At 41.8% G+C, this 21,002-nt stretch overlaps 1 protein-coding gene across 2 annotated transcripts in view; it reads left to right on the forward strand.

Annotated features, from left to right (window-relative positions):
- NCALD (neurocalcin delta) overlaps positions 1 to 21,002 on the forward strand; it is a 398,244-nt gene that overhangs the window by 101,348 nt on the left and 275,894 nt on the right. The window lies entirely within an intron of this gene.

A 21,002-nucleotide genomic window follows, 5' to 3' on the forward strand; every position in this document is an offset into this window, starting at 1 on the left:
AGCAACTTCCCAAATGTTCCTCTCTCTCTGGACCCATGTCTATGCATCCCCAGCTTCCCTAGCAAGGATGAACTATTTTATTTCCCCCACTGGTTTATTCACCATTGAAAGTTGTAAATAATAACTTCATAGCCTCTCCAGCATCTTCTTAAATTCTTCTGTCTCTTCTAGTATTTTATCAGGCCAAATTATCCAATTTAAGAGACTTAAATTCTTTAAAAAAATAATTATTTTTAAATAACTCATGTAGCAATTTTCCCATGCCATTTTTTTCACATGTTCTGCTTGAAATGAAGGCCATAACTGGCTGCAAGTAAGTGAAAATATGTGGAAATGTCAAGTGTTGGTGCTCAGGGAGTCTGGGAACATTTTAGTTTCCGTCCTTTGAGGCAAAATAGCCTCTTTGGACAAATGCTCAAATTGTTTTTCTTCCCAGTAGAGATGTAAGCAGAGTCCTAGAGCTGAGGCGTAGCTTCCAGATGTCTTCTTTCTGGCCTCGCTTTTTCCTTCAGGTGGGAACAGGAAAAGCAACAAAAATGAGTGGTTTCGAAATCTTCTTTCAATCCCTACTTCTAACTCCAGCCTGATTTAGTACAACATATGTAGCCTTTTCCTTTTTCTTCTTCTTTTTTCCATTTTCTGTGATATAATGGTGGTAACAGCTGCTTGCTAACCTTCTCACATTTTGTCTTTCATGCTCTCAGCCCCAATTTCATGTTAGTTCCTCATGGTCTCAACTCTCCTGACTTTTCCATTTCCAAGCCCCCTACTTCTCAGCCTTCAATTATTTTTATAGCACTTTGCTCACACCCAGATTTTCAACCTGACAGCCTATTTGTGTTTTAATGGGCAGTGCCAGTCCTTGTGTCTGGTAGAAGGACACTATGGCTGTCACTCTATGGGAACAATTATAGAAATCAGCAGGAAGGAAGAACACCGAAAAACCCCAGCTAAACAAAACCCACAGCTCTAAACCCTTTCTTGTTAAAGAAGAGTTTCTAAAGCTTAAATTTCAGTAAAATATTATCCTCAAATGGAAATGGGTAAAGAACTCACATGAGCCATATACTAATTGGGGAATCCAGTTAAATGACTATAGTTATCTAAGTAAAGTTAAAATAAGAATAAGCAAGTGTGACTGATGTGTGACTTCCTTGTGTGTTCTTATTTTGCTCTCGACACACTGATGACAGCAAATCTAAGATATATATCAGGAGATATTTTTGTTGGAGTGGCGTTTTGTTTGTGGCGGGTATTTTCCTAGGGCACGTGGAGAAGGAATGTGGTTGCCTGCTTCACTTGGGTTCACTTCTTCTGCCCATCCCTGTGACCAAGTCCAAGTCCTCCCTGTTGGGACAGAAAAATAAAGGGAGCCACCAAGTTTTTACTTGATATCACTGCTGTTAGGTAGCTTTATATTGCGATCCTGGCAGGGGTTTAAGGCTAACTGTTTTTTTCTCCTGGCTGTTTCTGTAGATTTTTTTTTAGAACCTCTCCGCTCCCTCACCCCCCAGCAGCACCCTGTTTGCCTAATCCCTGGGACCCTTTCATCTGTAGCTGCCTTGATGCAGACGGTGTACTCTCTACTCTGGCCCTTCATGTGCTCCTTCTTCATCCCCAAAACCCTGGAGTCACCCCCAGCTTTCATCAAGTATCCAGGAGATCCTATAAGACAAGACCTAATTTGACCTCATACCAGCACTCCCGTGAGTGGCCCCATCTCCTTCCTGTCATGGAAACACAAAGGCATTCTCTGTGTGGATGAGCTGAGGCCACCCAGATTCCAACACAGCTGCCTCTCCTTGAACTCACGTTGGCAGCTCCGGTCTACCTTCACCCCTCCCTCCCCCACCAGCATTTTCAGTTCCCTGTGACTTCTCTAATGTGGGAATCACATGTCAATTTCTCTGAGTGGCCCCATTGAATTTCCCTTTATGAAGCTTGAAGTGACAATAGACACCCCACCCCTTCCCACAGGTCAATGTACTGCTTTCTCCAGATACAACCTGCTTCCAAGTCCTTTCCTCAGTTGCTTTTCTCTCATCTCTGACTTTGATATTCTTGTTGTAGCTGAGGGCTCTGTGTCTTCTAAGTAGTCCTGGGACACTAACTTTGAAAATCTGTCCTGGGTTTCTCATCTCTAAACTGAGAAGAAATTTTCTGTTTTGTCATTTTGTTATATGTACAACGAACAGATGCTACTCTCTGAGGACTGTGTGTACTAGCAGGCCTAGACCAAGCTTTGCTAGAGCAGAGTGTGCTCTCTAGGGATGTTAGTAGGCAATTCCTCCCAGGGAAAAGACTGTTTTACAGACCCACCAATAGGGAATGCCTTGATTAGTGGAGCTTGCTACTAAGTGGTTTGAAACCTACCCTACCGTAGGAGGTGGTCAGATTTTTTAATTAGAAAGAGGAAATGTTTTTCTTTTATCAAGATCTCAGTGGTAATTGGGTACCAGCAGCTGAGGCATTTCCTCTTGATTGTGGCCTTTTGGGTTTAGATGGGTTTGTTATTCCAGCCTTCCACTGGACGTCTAGGCTGGGCCAAGTGGAGAATTTAGAGCTCGCAAATCATCCTGGGTGGCAATTTTCAGAAAGTTCAAGTTGCTTTGACTTTCTCTTTGAGCTCCACATGTCTTCGCCTGGAGGTCTGCATTCCCTGTATCAAACTGGCCTTTGCAAGGACCTCCTACTCTTTATCTAAGTCAGGGGTTAGACAAAGTAGTGGCTCCAGGCTGTACATGGTCCACTTGCAAGATTTTTGTTGGGCTGTTTTGTTAAAAACACTGTTTTGCAGTGTTTTAAAAGGCAAGGCATCGAGGCTTGCTCATTTTAACTGAGGTTACACTGTTCCTGTGTGCTCATTGCACACATCTTGCAGACATTTGAACTTTCTTGCCTCTTTTTTGGATCTCTTAGGGTATCTTCCAGTTTAAATTAAGGTATATTTTCTGAAACAAACCAATATGCCTTTGTGCAACTGGGAGCAAAGGCAAAGTACTTTTAGCTGTAGTTTTCCATTGGCTTAATCAATGATTGCTTTGTGGTGCGGGAGGAGGATGATGGGGAGGTACCAAAAGGATAGAAAGGGGACATTGGGCATGCCTCTCTGTGTGGCATGAGGGCTACACAGGTGAGGGCTGAACACAAAAGAGGGGAGATTTATTACACACACACACACACACACACACAGAGACAGAGGGAGAATTAGATACTTACTCAGATGCCAATACTACTTTAAAACTTAAGTTGATAAACTAGTAAAACAGATGAGGCCTAAGTAGGTTTTTGGTTGGTGGTTCTTTAATGGGACAAAGGCCACGCTGGGAAAACATACCTTTAATACTCTTGGGTACTCGTTGAACTAGAAAGTGTCCTACAAGTCTGTCTCTGTGGTATGAAGGTGGGTACGTCTTGAGCAGACCCACTGACAAGGCCACTATTGTCTTTGTCACCCATGGATATGGTAGCCCTCCTGTGCCCACTCCAGCTGGCCAGAAGAATTTAGGGAAGGTGTTTTCAATGGTTGCACTATTACCGTAGCCACTTGGAAGGAACACCTGTTGGAGCTGATGAACATGGCATCAAACCACAGGCAGCTCACCTGGGCTCCGGGATGTGTGTGGCACGGGCCATGTGAGTCGTTGTAGTGGTGGGAACCCACATGTGTCTGTGTCTCATCTCAAATCCAGAATTCTGTTGAAACCAGGGTTCTCTTTATAAGGCTACCTAAGGAAGCCATTACACTCCTGCTTGCCCCTGGATCTGTGGTCCTTTTTAGGGTGGACAGAAAGGCTCCTTCCTTTTTGCTTATGCTTTCCCCATTCTACTCAGGACATCAACTAGAGGGAGAGTGGAGGCCCATTCTTTCCCTGCTTTGGGTTACCTTTCTCCAGGAGAACACACAAGCTCACTGTTGCAGAACCTCTTAAAACCTGAGGCTGCGTTTCCTGCGGCGTCTCTTACTGGAACGTGAACAAAGCTAACTTCGCTCTCCTAGTGTGTTTGTGTGTTTAGATACTGCCATTGAAAGCAGTCACACTAGACACTTAGCCTGTGCTTACCAGGAGCTAGACTTTATATAAAATCATTTAATCCTCACAAGCCCCTAGGAGGTGGGGATGATCACATTCGTGTTTTACAGGTAAGGAAACTGAGGCACAGAGAGGTTGCGGAACTGGTGTGAGCCCATGCAGTGAGTAAGTGGCAGAAGGGAGAGTCAAATCCAGGCAGCCTGTGGCCCCTGCATCTTTGTTCCTAATCACTATCGCCTGAACTTGCTCAGATTAGTGATATAAAACTCAGATGAGATTGATCTGAAAGTTAAATAATCTCCAAACGGTTATACAAATATCAGTTATTACTCTTGTTGACAGTGAATGTCATAGACGTGAATTTCTTCAGAAGAGCAGAAATCTGAGAAAGAATATGAGTGGCACGTATGTTCTGACAAGGTCACAGGGGGTCATGTATGAGTTTTCTATTGCTGTATGGCAGATTATCTCAATTTAGGAGACCGGGCTTCAAACAGCACAGATTAATTATCTCACAATTCCTGGGGTTCGGGAGTTGAGTCCAGACTAGCTGGGGTCCTCTGCCCAGGGTCACGTTAAGGTGGCCACAGGGGCTGTGATCTCGGAGGCACAGGGTCATCTTCCCAGCTCACTGGTTGTTGGCAGGATTCATTTCCTTGAAGCTGGAGGACTGAAGTCTCTGTTTTCTTGCTAGCAATTGGCTGAGATCACACTCAGCTCCCAGACGCCACCTTTAGTTCCTTGCCAAGTGGTTCCCATTGGTAGTTTGCCACACATGTGTTTGCTTTCTTCAGGCCAGCTGGAGGGCATTCTTCTGACTCCTTGTCTCTCGGTTGGCCAGGACAGAGTGGCTCTCCCATCGCCACTTGCTGTGTAATGTAACCTCATTGAGGAAGTGGCCATTCATTATATCTACAGGTTCTACCCACACTCAAGGAGAGGGAATTATACAAGATGTGTACTCCTGGAGGTGGGGATCTTGGGGGCCATCTAGAATTCTGCCCATTATAGTCATTGTGGCTTTGGGGCCTATGAGAGGGTGTCAGCAACATTGCTAAAGTGAATTGTAAAAAAAATTGAGGAATGGGTTATTAATGAATATGGATACGCCACAAATACAAATAGTATTTATTTACTATTCTGGTTAGTGCTGCAGAATTGGGAGTCTGCGTACTTGGGGGTTTTCAGGGGTTTTACTGCCATGAGAACAAACAAGGCCACCGAATGCCCAGTGGTGAAAATTGCCCAGGTAGTTCTCAGACTTGATCTTGGTGAAAGTCGATGCAGCTGCTTTTGCAGGCTCATGGGTTCGCCTTCTTTCTTTCTTTCCTTCCTTTGTTTGTTTGTTTGTTTCTTTCTTTCTTCCTTCCTTCCTTCCTTCCTTTTTTTTTTTTAAGACTTTATTTATAACAGAGAGACAGGGAGAGAGGGAACACAAGCACAGGGGAGCTGGAGAGGGGAGCTGGAGAGGGAGAGGCAGGCTCCCCACCTAGCAGGAAGCCTATATGGGGCTCAGTCCCAGGACCCTCGGATCATGGCCTGAGCCGAAGGCAGACACCCAACTGACTGAGCCACCCCCCGCCCCTTATTTCTTACAGACTCTGCAAGCCCCACACATAGTATCAGGCAGTAAACACCCCTTATCCAGGGCAGGGACTATTCTTTGAGAGAATGGAATTACCGCCTCCGTGCCACGGACCCACAGGCCATTGTTTCCTTCCCTTACAGTGTGGGCAGTGTGTGTGTCTGTGGGAAGGTGCTGGTTTAATTTCTGTCACATCTCACTCACGCTTTTCCTGGGGAATTTAAATCTGAAAAGTGAGTCAGTCAGGAATTAGCACGGAGGAGCTCTGGGGTCAGCGTAGTACAGTAAGGCAAAGGCCGTCAGGAAATCCCGGTGAGTCACGGGGTAGGAGGCTCTAAAGTAAACAATGCTGTCCTCACCAGCCTGGGAATTTTGTTTGTGAAGTTAAATATCTGCACAGATATTTAAACACAGATCACTTAGGGAGTAAAAGTGGGGAATAAAGAGACTTTATTTGGGCATAGGTTGGGTGCTTTGATACTTTAGGTATTGAAATAATAAAAATCTTTTACTAATATAAGAGGTTATTTACAAAGTGCTCTCAGTTGAGGTCAGGATACCTTATTCTTTAGTTTTTATGAAAATTTAACAACAACAACAACAAAAACAACAGCATCTCATGGTCAAGTAGGAGGTAAACAGGTGTGAAACACTTCATGTTATTCATGTCAGTAGTCATGTTAAAAATCACGTCCTCTTGGGGCGCCTGGGTGGCTCAGTGGGTTAAGCCGCTGCCTTTGGCTCAGGTCATGATCTCAGGGTCCTGGGATTGAGCCCCGAATTGGGTTCTCTGCTCAGCGGGGAGCCTGCTCCCCCCCACCCTGCCTGCCCCTCTGCCTACTTGTGATATCTCTCTCTCTGTCTCTCTGTCAAATAAATTAATAAATAAAAAAATTTTTTTAAATCTTAAAAAAAAATCGCGTCCTCTTGAAAATCTGGGCTGAAGGCAGGAATAAGTATCAGGAATACTTAAGCGATGGTACTGAGAGCATGCTTATAATTTAATTATAAATATGTTCATTGTAATACATAAAATTGAAAAAAAATAGAAGAAAGTAAAAAAATGCTCCTAATTCCAACAACGGCTGTGGACATTTTGGTGTGGATATGGATGGTTTTGCATACACACATACATGTACGTATACACAACAATTTGGTCACATTTAAAAAATTACTACAAGTATACTTTGAGATTTTTAACAAGATTTTAAATATTCTTCTGTAATATAATGGTATGATGGTTAAGAGTATAGAGTCTGGGATCAGACTGGACTGCCTGAGTTTGAAAACTGGCTCAACATTATCGAATCTTGGCAAGGTACTTAAACTTCTTCTTCTTCTTCTTCTTCTTCTTTTTTTTTTTTTTTGTAGATTTTATTTATTTATTTGACAGACAGAGATCACAAGTAGTTAGAGAGGGGGGGTGGGCGCGGGCAGGGAGCAGGCTCCCTGCTGAGCAGGAAGCCGGATGCTGGGCTGGATCCTAGGACCCTGGGATTATGACCTGAGCTGATGGCAGAGGCTTAACCCACTGAGCCACCCAGATGCCCCAGTACTTAAACTTCTGTGCCTTAATTTTGTCTCTGTAAAATGGGGACAATACTAGTACTTATATCATAGAATTATAGTAAAGATGAAAGGAGTTAATGCATTTACATGTTGCTTGGAATAGAGCCTGCCACATAGTAAATACTGCATAATAATTGTTTTTTTTGATGGTTGCACAGAATTTGATTTTCTGGGTAAGCCATAGTTTTTTGAATCTATCATCCATGGCTTGATATTTGGTGTTTTCAATTTTTTATTATTATAAATAATGAAACTCTTGTACTCATTTTTAATGTGTTTATTCTATGTTAATTTTTAATTGATTTATTGTTTTACTGAAGTATTATTGATGTACAATATTACATATTTCAGGTGTATAACGTAGTGATTCAGTATTTTTATGTATTGCGAAGTGATCGCCACGATAAGTCTCATTACCATCTGTCATCATACATAGTCATTACAACATTATTGACCATATTCCCTATGTTGTGCTCTATAGCTCATTTAAAAGAAAGCATTTCTTTAGGCTGTATTCCAAGAAACAACATTTTTGGACCAAAATATATAAATCTTCTACAGATTGCTGTTATTTATTAGCAAATTATTCTTTAAAATGTTGTACCAATGACATCCACCTGCACCACTGTGAGTGTTTCTGCCTTGTTGAAACAAAAGTAGTGTCTCCTATTCTTTTTATTTTTTAATTTTTAATTTCTTTTCAGCATAACAGTATTCATTGTTTTTGCACCACACCCAGTGCTCCATGAAATCCATGCCCTCTAAAATACCCAGCACCTGGTTCCCCCAACCTCCCACCCCCCGCCCCGTGTCTCCTGTTCTTTTGATTGGCACTTCCTTGATTACAAGCAAGCTATTTTCCCCATCTTTTTATTTGTAATTTACATTTATTCTTTATAAATCGTTTTTTCCTGGATTTTACTTATTTTTACACTTCTCTTTTAGAGTAACATTAAGGGGCACCTGGGTGGCTCAGTGGGTTAAAGCCTCTGCCTTCAGCTCAGGTCATGATCTCAGGGTCCTGGAATCGGGCTCTCTGCTCAGCGGGAGCCTATTTTCCTCTCTCTCTCTGCCTGCCTCTCTGCCTACTTGTGATCTTTCTCTCTCTCTCTGCCAAATAAATAAATAAAATCTTTAAAAATAATAAATAAAGTAACATTAGGTGCTTCTTTTTTTTTTTTTTTAAGATTTTTTATTTATTTATTTGACAGACAGAGATCACAAGTAGGCAGAGAGGCAGGCAGAGAGAGAGGAAGGGAAGCAGGCTCCCTGCTGAGCAGAGAGCCCAATGCAGGGCTTGATCCCAGGACCCTGGGTTCGTGACCTGAGCCAAAGGCAGAGGCTTTAACCCACTGAGCCACCCAGGCGCCCCACATCAGGTGCTTCTTATCAAAGCCCTATTGAGTGCATTTAACAACGATGAAGGTGAAGAGGGTGAGGACAGGTTGTCCAAGGTGGATAGCACATGCCACAGGGGCAGTGGCATCATGTAGTCAGGTTCTCATGCGAGGCTGGTCCAGCCTCTGATCTTCCACCAGGGATGTTTCATCACAGTGTCTGTGTTCTTCAAATTCTTCATTATTGTTGTTTTTGGGTTATGCTTCTATAGCAACAGTATAAATGTGTGGTATAAATAAATAATGTATTGTGCGAATTATTCAGGGAAGGATTGCCATGAATGTTTCAAGCAACACTGCAAAAAGCAGATCTTGCCTCTGAAACTTCAGACATCATTTTGAAAATTGATGGGTTTTTGTCAGGGAAATTTCATTAGCGACAGTTTTCATCCTTGCATCGTGGTAGATATTATGACTACCTGGGAGAGAATCTTTTGGTTTATTAAATTGCTAAGTAGCCACCTAATGGGAAACTGTCAGTAATCTTGTGAACATGTGGTGGAATATTTATTTTTAAAGGTCTGGGTGTGCAACAGACCTCAGGAACAAGCCGGATTCTCTGTTTAATTAGTTTCTTTGAATTCTGCTGCTTTCCCTCTGGCTAGAGGCTACGCTGTTGCTGGGTGTTGGATATTAACAGCAGTTGATACTCTCCTCCTGCCTTTATGCAAATCTTGCTGTCTCATGGCAGGCTAAAACATACCAGCTAAAAAGATGTTTGTAAAACAGCACAAAAACATATCAGCTTTGGAAGATGGAGGGAACATGCTCTGTTCTGGATCAAAGAGCAGAAGTTCAACATTTTAGGTTAATGTCAAGAACTTTTTTTTAAAAAAATCACAAAAAGTGCTCACCCATAGGGTGGCTCAGCATTTAAAACTGTCACTGGGATTCTTCCAGCAGAGATCTGTTGATCAAAAAATAGATGTTAGTGCATTTCAAGGAAAAAAGGCAGGATCCATACATGGGGGTGAATCTCAACTCTGAGATTTTACAATTATGTCAGTTTTTTAAAAAGAATTAAAAATCATGTGACTACTTATCTAAAGCAGTCAAATTCGTAGAAAGAGGAAGTATACGGTGGTGGTTCCCATAGGTTGTGGGGAGCAGGAAAAGGGATTTGTTATTTAGTGGGTATAGAATTTCAGATTTGCAAGATGAAAACTTTCTGAAGATCGGTTTCCCGATGTGAATATACTTCACATTACTGAACTGTGCACTTAAAAATGCTTACGATGGTAAATTTCATGTTGTGTGTTTTTTACCACCACCACAACAAAATCAAAATGACCATGTACCTACTATGAGTTTTTTGCCTTAGGGCAGGCACCGTAAGGAACACAGAAATACAAAATAGTCCCTGTGTATGGTTGGCTTATAGTTCACTTCTGCTGTTAGAACCAAAATGGCTGGGCAGGAGCCCAGGCCCCCATGTGTGCCAGCCATGGTGTCATCGTTGCTACCGCCATTGCTTCTCCCTTCTTCTTGTTTTCCATTCTCCTGCTAGTGTCCCAACTGAAAGAACCCAACAGGAAGTCAGTTGGTGAGTTAGTCTAAGAAATGTGGTGTGCCGTCAGGGGAGGAGGGTGTGGAGAAGAGAGAATGTGGAGTTGAGCAAGAGTAGGAACTGTGAGGCACAGGCCACCCCTCCATCTCTTCTGAGCCATACACAGCCTTCTGCCCACACCTTAGAAAACAACAACAGCAGGATTATAATGCTTCTGTGGATGGTACTATCCCTTTCATAACTGAAAGCATACCCACTCTTTCCCTGATGAGGGAGATACTACTAAGTTCTATGGTCGGTGTATCCATACTGGGGTGGTGTTAGTTTTGTTCATAGATGAACCCAAATCCTACTTACTTTATAACCTGGAAAACTAAATTGTACAGTGAACTATCAAATAACTTTCCTTACATGACATAGGGAAAAGGAAAAAGGGGAAGATGATTTCTATATACAAATATGAATATGAAGAACAAGAAAGAAAACACATGTAGTTGCTACAGTTCTCACTTCTGTAACTGATCCTAAGCCATAATTGTATATATGTATATATCTATATCTATATCTATCTGCATACAGATATAGGATCTACATATATTAGTCTATATCTATAGCTATATATTCTCCTTCTTTCCTTATCCATTTCCATGTTTCTTTCTCCTTAACTAGCCCTTTGCTTTGTAAAAATTCTTTTTCTGATGGGTTGACACAAATCTTTATTCCTGCAGCATCTGTCCTTAGACATCCCTCTTTTATTGGTCTGATAAAATCTTCTATTAACTTTACTACTAGACATAGAGGTAATAAATGGAACCCCAGAGAATCCTCTGGATTACAGACATGCCTGTGTTGTTCAGCATCCAGGCTATTTCATCTTGATAATTGAGACCAATCACCCCAGTTCATATAGTAAAACCTTTCTTTGTCCATTGGTTCTATTGCACAAGGAGTCTAAAACAACTGGGGGCAGTCTCAAATTTGAGTGCAGTGGAACCATTCTTGTGCCTACAATGGAAACATTTCCCCTTGAGAACTAATAATTCTAAACTAGCAGACCCCCAAATCTCAGGGCCAAGGAACAAAATTGTTGTGATTAGGTTATTAGGTGTAATAGTAGGAGCGGATTCTCCAACTTTAACCTTTGGTTCCCAGACTTATGTATTCTAGTTAGGGAAGAACTAATGTCCTCTGTGGGCTGTTGACCCACAGTGTATATTGCATCGTGTAAGGTAGTGCCGTAAGGTTTCAAGGTGTTATCTCCCAGTGAGTGATACAATTAAGCCTTCACTAGGTGCTGCCACCATTCTTTCAGGCCAGCTGCTCCTAAACAGTGGAGTATGTAGCAAGACCATAGAATTATGTGTTCATAGTCAGTTGCTGTACTTCCTTCATTGAGAAATTGTCTTGGCCAGAAGAAATGTGAGGGCGACTATGAGGGAAAACAAGGCGTTGTCTGAATATGTGGTACTTGCAGAAGGCAAATCCATATGCAGAATGTGTTTGTGTTTATTCCAGTGAAGACAGATCTTTGGCCTCTCCATGACGGAAGGGAACCAGTGTAAATCCACCCCCATCAGATGGCTAGCTCATCTATCAGGGCTCATTGTTGGCTTCTGCTCTTGGAGGGTTGAGTACTCAGTAATGTTGGGAGCCAGATTGGCCTTGGTGAGCCTATGCCTACATAACCTGCTTGGTTGCTGCCATGGACACTCGAAAGAGAAGTGCTTGGATAGAGCACTGGGGTAGCTGAGAAAAGAAGGCAGACTTGACATCCTCAGAATGTGTTCCCTTGTCTACCTGCCTGCTCTGTAGGAGAGAATGCACATGAGATATGAATGCTTCATATCCTTTGCCCATTCCAAAGGGTCATCCATATACCCATTCCTCAGTCCTCTTTCTGGTCAGTGTTTTAATTCTCTTCTTTCTAATCCTCTGACCATCTGGCCAAATCATTAAGCACTATGTATGAGTTAGTATAGACTTATATTTCTGGCCATCTTTCAGTCTAGAAAAAGTGGATATCCAGAAACACTGTAGGAGTTCTACCAATTGCGGGGAGTTTCTTGCTCCAGTATTTTTTGGCCACCCCCCTGCATACTTCTACAAAGTGCTGATCTATAATGGAGAATCATGTGTAAAACATGCCCGAGTCTTTTTTTCCACCACCAGTTGGTTACAGGGCATTCCTTATGAGGTCATATGTGTGGGTTGAGAGAAAGCAATGTAGCAGCATTCGGTGGGACTGTCAAATCAGAGTCGTCTAAGCATGCAACTTATTTGTACCTTTAGGACATGCTACAGACCCTTCTTACATATCCCTTCCACTTGGTGCCAGTGTGTCTACATTTACCTGATTTTATAGCTTGGTGGGTCAAAGGACACAGGTTATCGTAGGCAGTTCAGGTCATGTGGTCAACAGTCTCCAAGGCTAGGAGTCCTACCTCCACAAGAGCCTAGGAACTGGTTTTCAAGGGTAAATAGCAGAAGCTGTTTCTCAGAGAGAGAAAATTAGCAGAAAAGGCTAATTTTGTTCAAAAATGCTAGTATTCTAAATTGTGATTCTTATATGGGGCTTGCCTCTGGATTATTACACCATCCCTTCTTGTACATGGAAGATGGGCTACAACAATTTTGGGAATCACAGGGAGGTTCCTTGGGAGGGGAGGCCAAAGAGTTATATGTATCAGTGAATTTTTTTTTTTTTCAATTTTTTCTAGTTGAACTATATTCCTTTTTAGTTTATTATTTTTCTACTACTGATTGTAGAAATGCACTGACAGTATGTTAGCCCCAATAGGAATCATTATTGCCTTATTTACCTATCATACCTCCCCCAAATTTGGAAAATATAGGGTGGTTCTTTAGAGGCTTTCTCATGCTTCCAGTGAGTTTACTGGAAATTTCTTATTTTTAAATTTAATCAACTTCATTCTAAAAACAAAGCACAGAAATACACTACCCCCTTCCAAATCAAATATATAACTTAATAATTGTCCATAAGGCAAAAATATTTGTAATGACCATGCCGGTCAGAAAACAGAAATTTGCCACCTACTCCAGAGTTCCCTTCCATGTGCCCATTCTCAATCACAGACCCTCCACTTTCCTTCATAAGTGATCAGACTTTTACAGTAATCACCCAAACGTGTATCCCTAGATAATACTTTTTAAATATATTCACACATTTAAAAAATGGATGCACCTTTCTTCCTATACAGATTTCTGCTCCATCTTTTTCTTTTCTGTATAGTTTAGGTGTGGATGAATCCTGCCCTCTGGCCTATAGAGTTTTTCAGAGTCTGGATTTTGCTGATTGCATAGTCCTGGTACATTTCACTGTGTTCCTCTGTCTTCTCTACTTCCTGCAATGTGGTAGCTGATTTTCAGGTTTGATCAGATGCACAGAAAATTTTGGGGGCAATATTAGAGGAGTGTTCTTCCATCAGGAAGCATGTAATACTTGTCTCGCTAACAATCGTTAATGCTCAGTGCTCAGATTTACTCACTTATTGGGATCAGTAAAATGGTGATATTCTAGTTTAGACTTTTCCCCCCCCATTTATCAGAGGGAATACTTTGTAAAGAATTGTTTTCCTTCCTCTATTTTTTGGTCACCCAGTGGTATAGTTCATATAGGAGAGACAAGAAAAACATTTGATTCTATTTTATTTATCAGATTTCAGAATGATGAAGTCATCTCCTTTCATCCTCCACAGGTGTATATGCATGTGTGACTTGTGAATGTAGGCACATATGATGGGCTGCGTTTAGTTGCAGTTCTCTTCTGGAAAGCTCAAAGCCTAGTGGCAGCCTTTTAAAGTTGGCCCCTCTTTACTCCCTGGATGTTCCTATAAAAATAAAATTCCATGGATTGAAAATTCGAGAATTACTTTCTAGATCAGCCTTTTTATCATTCATTTATGGCCTATACTGACCAGGGAATAGTTTTTGAATGGGGCACACGCTCTAGAGAAACAGAATATGTGCTTTTCTATTTACAAATATTCTAGGCTTTGTATTTAGGGACCAGAGCACTGGCTTCCTGTTGGGCCATTCTCTCTGGAAATGAGATTGCTTTGCCAGTGTTGTTCACCTTTTCCAGAAAGATTTGATATTAATAGTTTTCTCTGGAGTGACGTATTCTTCTTTGAGGCATGTTCTCTTGTCTAGTCCAATATCTGGGATAAAATTGAAAACAATTGAAACATAGTCTTTTAATTATTCCCCTGTGAAATTCTCTATGTAATCCAATAAATGTCTATAAATTAACCTTTCACTCTCCAAAGAATCTTCACTTGAATAATAAATTAAGTAGTCACTCTTAGAATAAGTACCTGGAGGATTAGGGCTTCATTCATACCCATGTTGAATCTCCCATCATTTATGAGGAGGGGCTGTAGAAGGGCAAAGAAGTTCACAGAAATGAGGGTGCCTGGGTAGCTCAGTTGGTTAAGTGACTGCCTTTGGCTCAGGTTATAATCCTGGAGTCCCAGGACTGAGTCCCCCCTCAGGCTCCCTGCTCAGCAGGGAGTCTGCTTCTCCCTCTGACCCTCCCCCCTCTCATGTTCTCTCATTCTCTCTCACACATAAATTAAAAAAAAAAAAAAGGAATTTCACAGAAATGAGACTGCCTTGTGCTGGGTCCATTGTGCTGAAGCCCTCAGGAAATGCTGAAGAGATTTGTTTGATCCCTCCCAGGCCTGTCCTCCTACTGGCACTGCCCAGATGCTATTACTCTTCCATCAGAAGGCTGGGTTCTCTGAGGGGTTAATGAACAATTCCTTTCTGTATGAAGAGCTGTGGGCATTGTTCCCTCTTAGGTCAATGCATTTAGAGCTTCAAAAGAGAATATTCAGTGCACACGTACAAGGGACTTTATTTCCTTACTTATTACTTATTTATTTTTCATTCTTTTTTATTTTTAAAATTAACCTACAGAAGAGTTGACAGAACAGTACATAGTCACAATTTTTCATTTCGCTCTGTGTGCTTTCTCTCTCTTGCTGGTTCCATAGATACACACACTAGATTAGGTTTGTGTTTAAGCAAGATTGATCTATAAATGTCCACATTTTTTTCCTGACCCCCTTGAATATAGGTTAAGAACATCATGATACTCCACTCTTAGACACTTTCACATGCTTCTCCTGAGAATAGGGACGTTATTCTACGTAACTGCAGTGTCACGATTATACCCAAGACAATTAACAATAATTCCAAAATTACCTAATATACAGCCCATATTGAAATGTTTTTAAGCAGGATTTGGATCCAGGATTTGATCCATTGTGTCTCTTCTACCTCTTTTCGTCTTGCAGTCTCTCTGCCTCTGTGCACGTGTGTACGTATGTGTGTGTAAGCAACAGTTAACATACTGTTAACATGCAATATTTGAAATTCTACTCCTTCTCTTCCTCAGAGAATTTTGATTTTCCCTACTCAGTTTCTTCTTTCTCTCCAGTTCTCTAAAGACATTTGCATCTTTGCCAAGACTGCTCCTTGCTTTTTATAATTGAGTGATGAAGAATCTGAGATGAGTTAATGGGCTGGGGTCAAGGAGAGGTGGGAGGAAAGGTAGGTGGTTTGGAAGTTGGCCCTAAGCCTTTAGAAAGGCCAGGGATCCTCCTTATAGCCCACCCAACCCAGTAGCTTGAAGCTATGGACGCTTGGAGAGGAATGGGAGGAACTTTTGCAAAGTAAGTGAAGCTGGCAGTACTGTGAATTGTTGAAACAACATTTTTATGTGCTAGGCACTGTGGTAGCCCCTGGGAATAAATTTTGGACTTGATCATCTCTACTTCACAGTGGTAAGAACTGTGATAATAAACATAACCATCAGCTATGATTAAGTGCAATAAGGGAAAAAAATAGTAGCCTACAAAGTATGTAGCAGAAGAACAAGATTTTCTTTTAGGAGGTCAGGGAAGGCCTCTCAGAGAGAGTCACATTGAACTTGAAACCCAACGAATGAGTTCAAGTTAGGCAAGTGTAGAGTAGTTAGAAAAGGATATACCGCATGTGCAAATGGCTGCCCGGAGGAGGGAAGCAGAGCCTCCAGAGGGCTGGTGCAACTGGGGCTGAGCAGTGCAGAAGGAGGGTAGTGTCAAGTGAAGGGAGAGGCAGGGGACAGACTGCCTTGGCCCAGGGAGGAGTTTCCATCTTGAAAAAACCGGAGTTGTTAGATGGACCCTTTTGGAAGTGGGATGGGGAGGGGTTGGTTGGTTAAAGAACACAGAGACCTGGATATCACTCAGTGGAAAACTGTAAACAGTGTGACAAGGCTGAAACATGGGGTATGAGGAGGGACACCATGTTGAAATTTAAATTCTTCCTATTAGGTAACCCATTAAAGAGTGAGTATGATTAGGGGAATGACATATTGAATATGTATTTGGATGGATGAATCAGTTGAAGTCATTGAAGGCTAAAAGACCTTGAAACTGTCCAGTAGGTGGGGATTAAGGCTTGACCTAGGCAGTGGCAATAAGGATAGAGAATAGGGGACCAAGATGCTCATCAGGCACAATCTATAGAATTTGGTTATTGATGAGAGGAGGAGTGTTAAATAATGTTCAGGTTCCTGGCTTGTGTGGTAAGTGGAAAGGGATAGCAAGAGGGGAACAGTTTGGGGCAATAGAGGATGAGTTATATTTATCCCTGATAAGTGCTAGTGCTTATGGGAGATCAGCCTATTGTTACCCAAGTAACTGATTAGTTAGTGTCTTCTGACACTGATGAAATTCTCCCTGAATATTTCTGATGTATTAACATGGTATTTATTGAGAGAGTTGGAAGCATGCAAACTACTTATAAAGGAGAACTTGCAGTTTACAACCGACAGATTGCTTAATTCCAAATAGCTCATGACAGACTTATTTTTTTGTATTTGAGAGATATTTGACTTTGTCACCGTTTTGAAAAATATGTTATTTTTGGTATGTTTCGATGGTGGGTTTTCAAAAACAGTTAAATATTACCACTAAGCTTGCTGCGTTTTGTTTTCTTCCCATTCAGCTTCCCATTAAATATACAAGTATAACATCTGGCACTCTTCTTTTTAAGGACTCTGGAAAAAGAGCTGCAAGGATTAGACTTAGCACTTGACAAATCATCCAACTGTAATATTTTCATCTAGAATTCAGCCTGAAGCTGACTGAAATGGCCATGTCAGGACCAGCGCTGTGTAATGTCACAGAGGAGCCACTTAGGAGAATTCCTAATATGGTCGGGGCATTCTTGAGACGCATGGAATGGCCCATTCGTGTGGTATCCAGGATGGGAACTCAGCTATAACATGTCGAGTGACAGGATCCATAGAACATTTCTTTTCTGTTATTTGTCAGACTACAGCCCCACTGGCTGTGATAATGGCAGTTCTTTCTTCTTTCTTGGCTTCATTTTTCTATAGCAAATCCTTGGACTCTGAACTGGAAAGTTCCTTTCCTGCTTGAAAGTCATATATTCTTAAAGTTGGAAGGGACCTCAATAACTATCTTAATCTGAACCGTGGCATTTTTGCACATGAGAAAAATGAGACACAGAGAGGTTAAAGAATTTGGCCGTAGCCATCCAGATAATTGTTGAACTCTCCAGCCCTCCTAGACTCCCCCTTCCAAATGGGCAGAATGGCAGCCTCCCTCTTCTTTTCAGTTTTTTTGCCAGAAGTTAGTGTTTTTTCACATTATGAAGCCACTTGGAAATAACCTATCTCCTTAGAAAGGAGAAACGACGTTTTACTCAGCAACTTATTTTTGTTTTTTTCCCCGAATGGGTTTTCATTCGAACCCAGTGTGACTCCCTTCTCTTCTGAGAGAGCTTTCACAGCACTGCGGGACATCTCTCTAATGGCCGGTGCTGCCCCGCTGGATGTCTGCGGAACAGTTACAGCAAAAACCCCATGGGCTTTGAGCACAGTATTGCCTCCAAGTTCAGGAAAGGAGAGTTGCTAGAAACTGGTTGGCCCCTTTGCGTGAGCCCTTGGAACAGATGATACTAGGAACTTCTCCAGAAGCAACTGTTTATCAAAATGAAATTTTTGAAAAGATCCTTGATTCTTGAAATTAAAAATCTCACACAAGTGTCTTAGGACTGAGCACCCTTGAGACTCCTGAGGCCTATAGGCTTTGCTGCCACTGGAGGGCGGGCATGGGGTAGGCGAGGTGGTCCCTGGAGCAGGGCCCAGACAGGGAACACCTGGGAGACTTGAAAATGAGTTCGAGGGAGAAGAGGGAAACTTGCTGTTTACTGTCTCAGCTTGTGGGGAAAGAATTTGGGAGCCTTGCACTTGTGAAACGTAATGTGCGCTCAGTCCTTTCTCTCTACACGTTCCCCCAACAAAATAATCATCTGGGTGTGGGGTTGGGCAGGGCGCATGTGGGAGCAGGTACTAAGCCTTGCTCTGACTTTGTTGTCTCTGTTCTGAGACTAAGTGCTGGGTTTCAAAAGCCAAAACCTTTTTCTCTGCTCCTGCCTGAGCATCTCTTCTGTGAGGTGGTGGACACCATAGGATCCTCCTTCTGGAAAAGGGGAGGTTCTCAGGGGATAAGACAAGGAGGGGGAAACATCAATTACTAGCTCAAAGCAGAATCCTGCCACCTTTGTAAGAGCTCAGTTAAAGGCAAAGAGGGACTGCTTAAGTGCGATGTTCTCAACCTGAGCTGTCTCCAAGAGCAACAAATGAGTGCTGTTAGCTGAGCTAAGCACACAGAATGATGAGAAAATGCATCCTCGTGGATTATCCTCAAATCCTTGGAGTAAACAGAGTTTTTTTTCTTGCTGCAGCAGAGCTTAAATCTGTATCCAGAGTCATAGAATATTGGAATTTTATGGGAACTCAGAGATGTTGTGTGCTGGGTCTTCCCTGTCTTCCCAGATCTAGTCTTCCCCCTCTTCCACATTGTTCCGAGCCCTGGGACCATAATTTCCAAGGATAACAATCGATGGGTTTATCTGGCCTGTGGCTTCTTCCTGGATTTGGCCACTGGAAGGTACCCGCTTCACCATTCCTTGGCAGTTTCCTTAACCCTGTCCATGCCTTGTAAATAATCCCCTTCATTAAAACTCCTATTTAAGTTGTAATCTCTTTCTTTCTGGGACCCTGAATATAACTGTTTTACAGATGAGGAAACTGATGCACAGAGAGGCCTACTGGCTTTTCCGGTGGTATCTCTTTTCTGCTCCTTTTCTCTGCAATGGTTGAGCATTCATAAATTGAGACTCCAGGACCCTGGAATGCTGGACTGCAGATGAAGGAATTGTAGTCTGCTCTACTCTAATGTGATGGCACATTTCTAGGAATTTTCCTCTTACTTAAAAATGATGTTCTTAAAAATGGTATTTTTATGTGGTGTATTCAGACAATGGAATAGTATTCAGCCTTAAAAAAGAAGGAAATCCTGTCATTTGCAACAGCATGGATGAACCAGCCAGTCCTTCATGATTCCACTTGTAAGAAGTGTCTAAAATATTCACACTCATAGAGCAGAAGGTAGAGTGATGTCTGCCAGGGGCTCAGGGAGGGGGGAAAAGGAAAGTTGCTATTCAATGAATGTAAGTTTCAGTTACAAGTTCTAGAGATCTGCTGTACCACATTGTGCCTATAGTTAACAACACTGTATTATACAGCTAAAAGTCCAAGTGGGTAGATGTCTCTCTTGTATTTTTTAATCATACACAGAATAAGAAGCAAAAAAAAAAAAAAGAAGAAGAAGAAGAAGAAGAAGAGGTATTTTAATATGTTAAAAAGTCATTAGAGAGAAGACATACCTTGGGGAGGACTCTGTTCGTAAGGGTGTGGCTGGACTAGTGGAAAGTCAGGAAATGCCTTCTTGCTCCAGGGGCCTGGCTGGAGGAGGGGGGTTAAATTTATCCCTCCCCCTTTAGGCCAGTGCCATGAGCACTCATCTCTTTACTTCAGTGTGTGACCACTCAAAATTTCTGGTCATACTTTTGATTGTGTGTGTGTGTGTGTGTGTGTGTGTGCATGTGCATAAAAGAGAGAGAGAGAGAGAGAGAGAGAGAGAGAGAGAAAGAATTTACATTCTTCCTTTTAAGAACTTTCCTGAGTTCTCTGAAGAGTCTTTTTTAACTTCTCATATTTCATTGATTCTCAAGTTTTATCTTTCTCACATTTTGGTACCCTGATACCAGAATGTGCCTACAACCAGAAGCATCTTTTGTTGCAGCCAGTCGGGTGGTGGTTGTGCTGTAGCTGCATTGCCTGGGCATGTGTGAACTTGGCAGTTCCAGTAGCGTGACAACAACTGAAATCCTATTGCTTCAGTCAGCAATCCATTTGATGACCATCTTAGAAAGGAATGTAAGTCCCAGGTGTTGACTGCAATCTTCTGCCATCTATTACTAAGATTTTCTTGCCAGTGCTTGTGGATAAGTATCAGAAGCTTAGAAAAAAATCCCTAATACAATCCTAGGATGTGCTGCATTACTAAAGCTCTTAGTGGCAGAGAGGACAATATTATGTGGGAAAATGCACTCCCTGGATATTGTGTCAAATATGAGTCAAAGAATGGCTTCTGAATGTGAATACCCAAACCAAAGTAAACTTGCATCCCTAACCAATTTATTCCACTCACTTTTTCATGTTTTCCTCTTTTAAGGATATGTTAAACCCAGGCTTTGCATAAGTCCAGTAGGGCTCTTTCAGTAAGTATGAAACAAAAGTCCTAAATTGTAGTGAATCACAGTTTAATGTGCAGCTGATTTTCTTCCTTCCTTGTTGTTATATAAAACAGCATTTTCTCTTACCATCAGAGAATCTTAACAATTAATGATATGTGGTAGGAAAGTAGGAAGTCTGTTAAATGAGCAGCATGAATCAAAAGATGAGTTAGAAAGCTAAGGAGTGAGGAATGGGTTTGGAAATTCTTTTACTGTATAAATATTTATTAAGT

Source organism: Mustela lutreola, chromosome 3 (assembly GCF_030435805.1).
Source record: "Mustela lutreola isolate mMusLut2 chromosome 3, mMusLut2.pri, whole genome shotgun sequence".
NCBI classification, from domain to species: Eukaryota; Metazoa; Chordata; class Mammalia; order Carnivora; family Mustelidae; genus Mustela; species Mustela lutreola.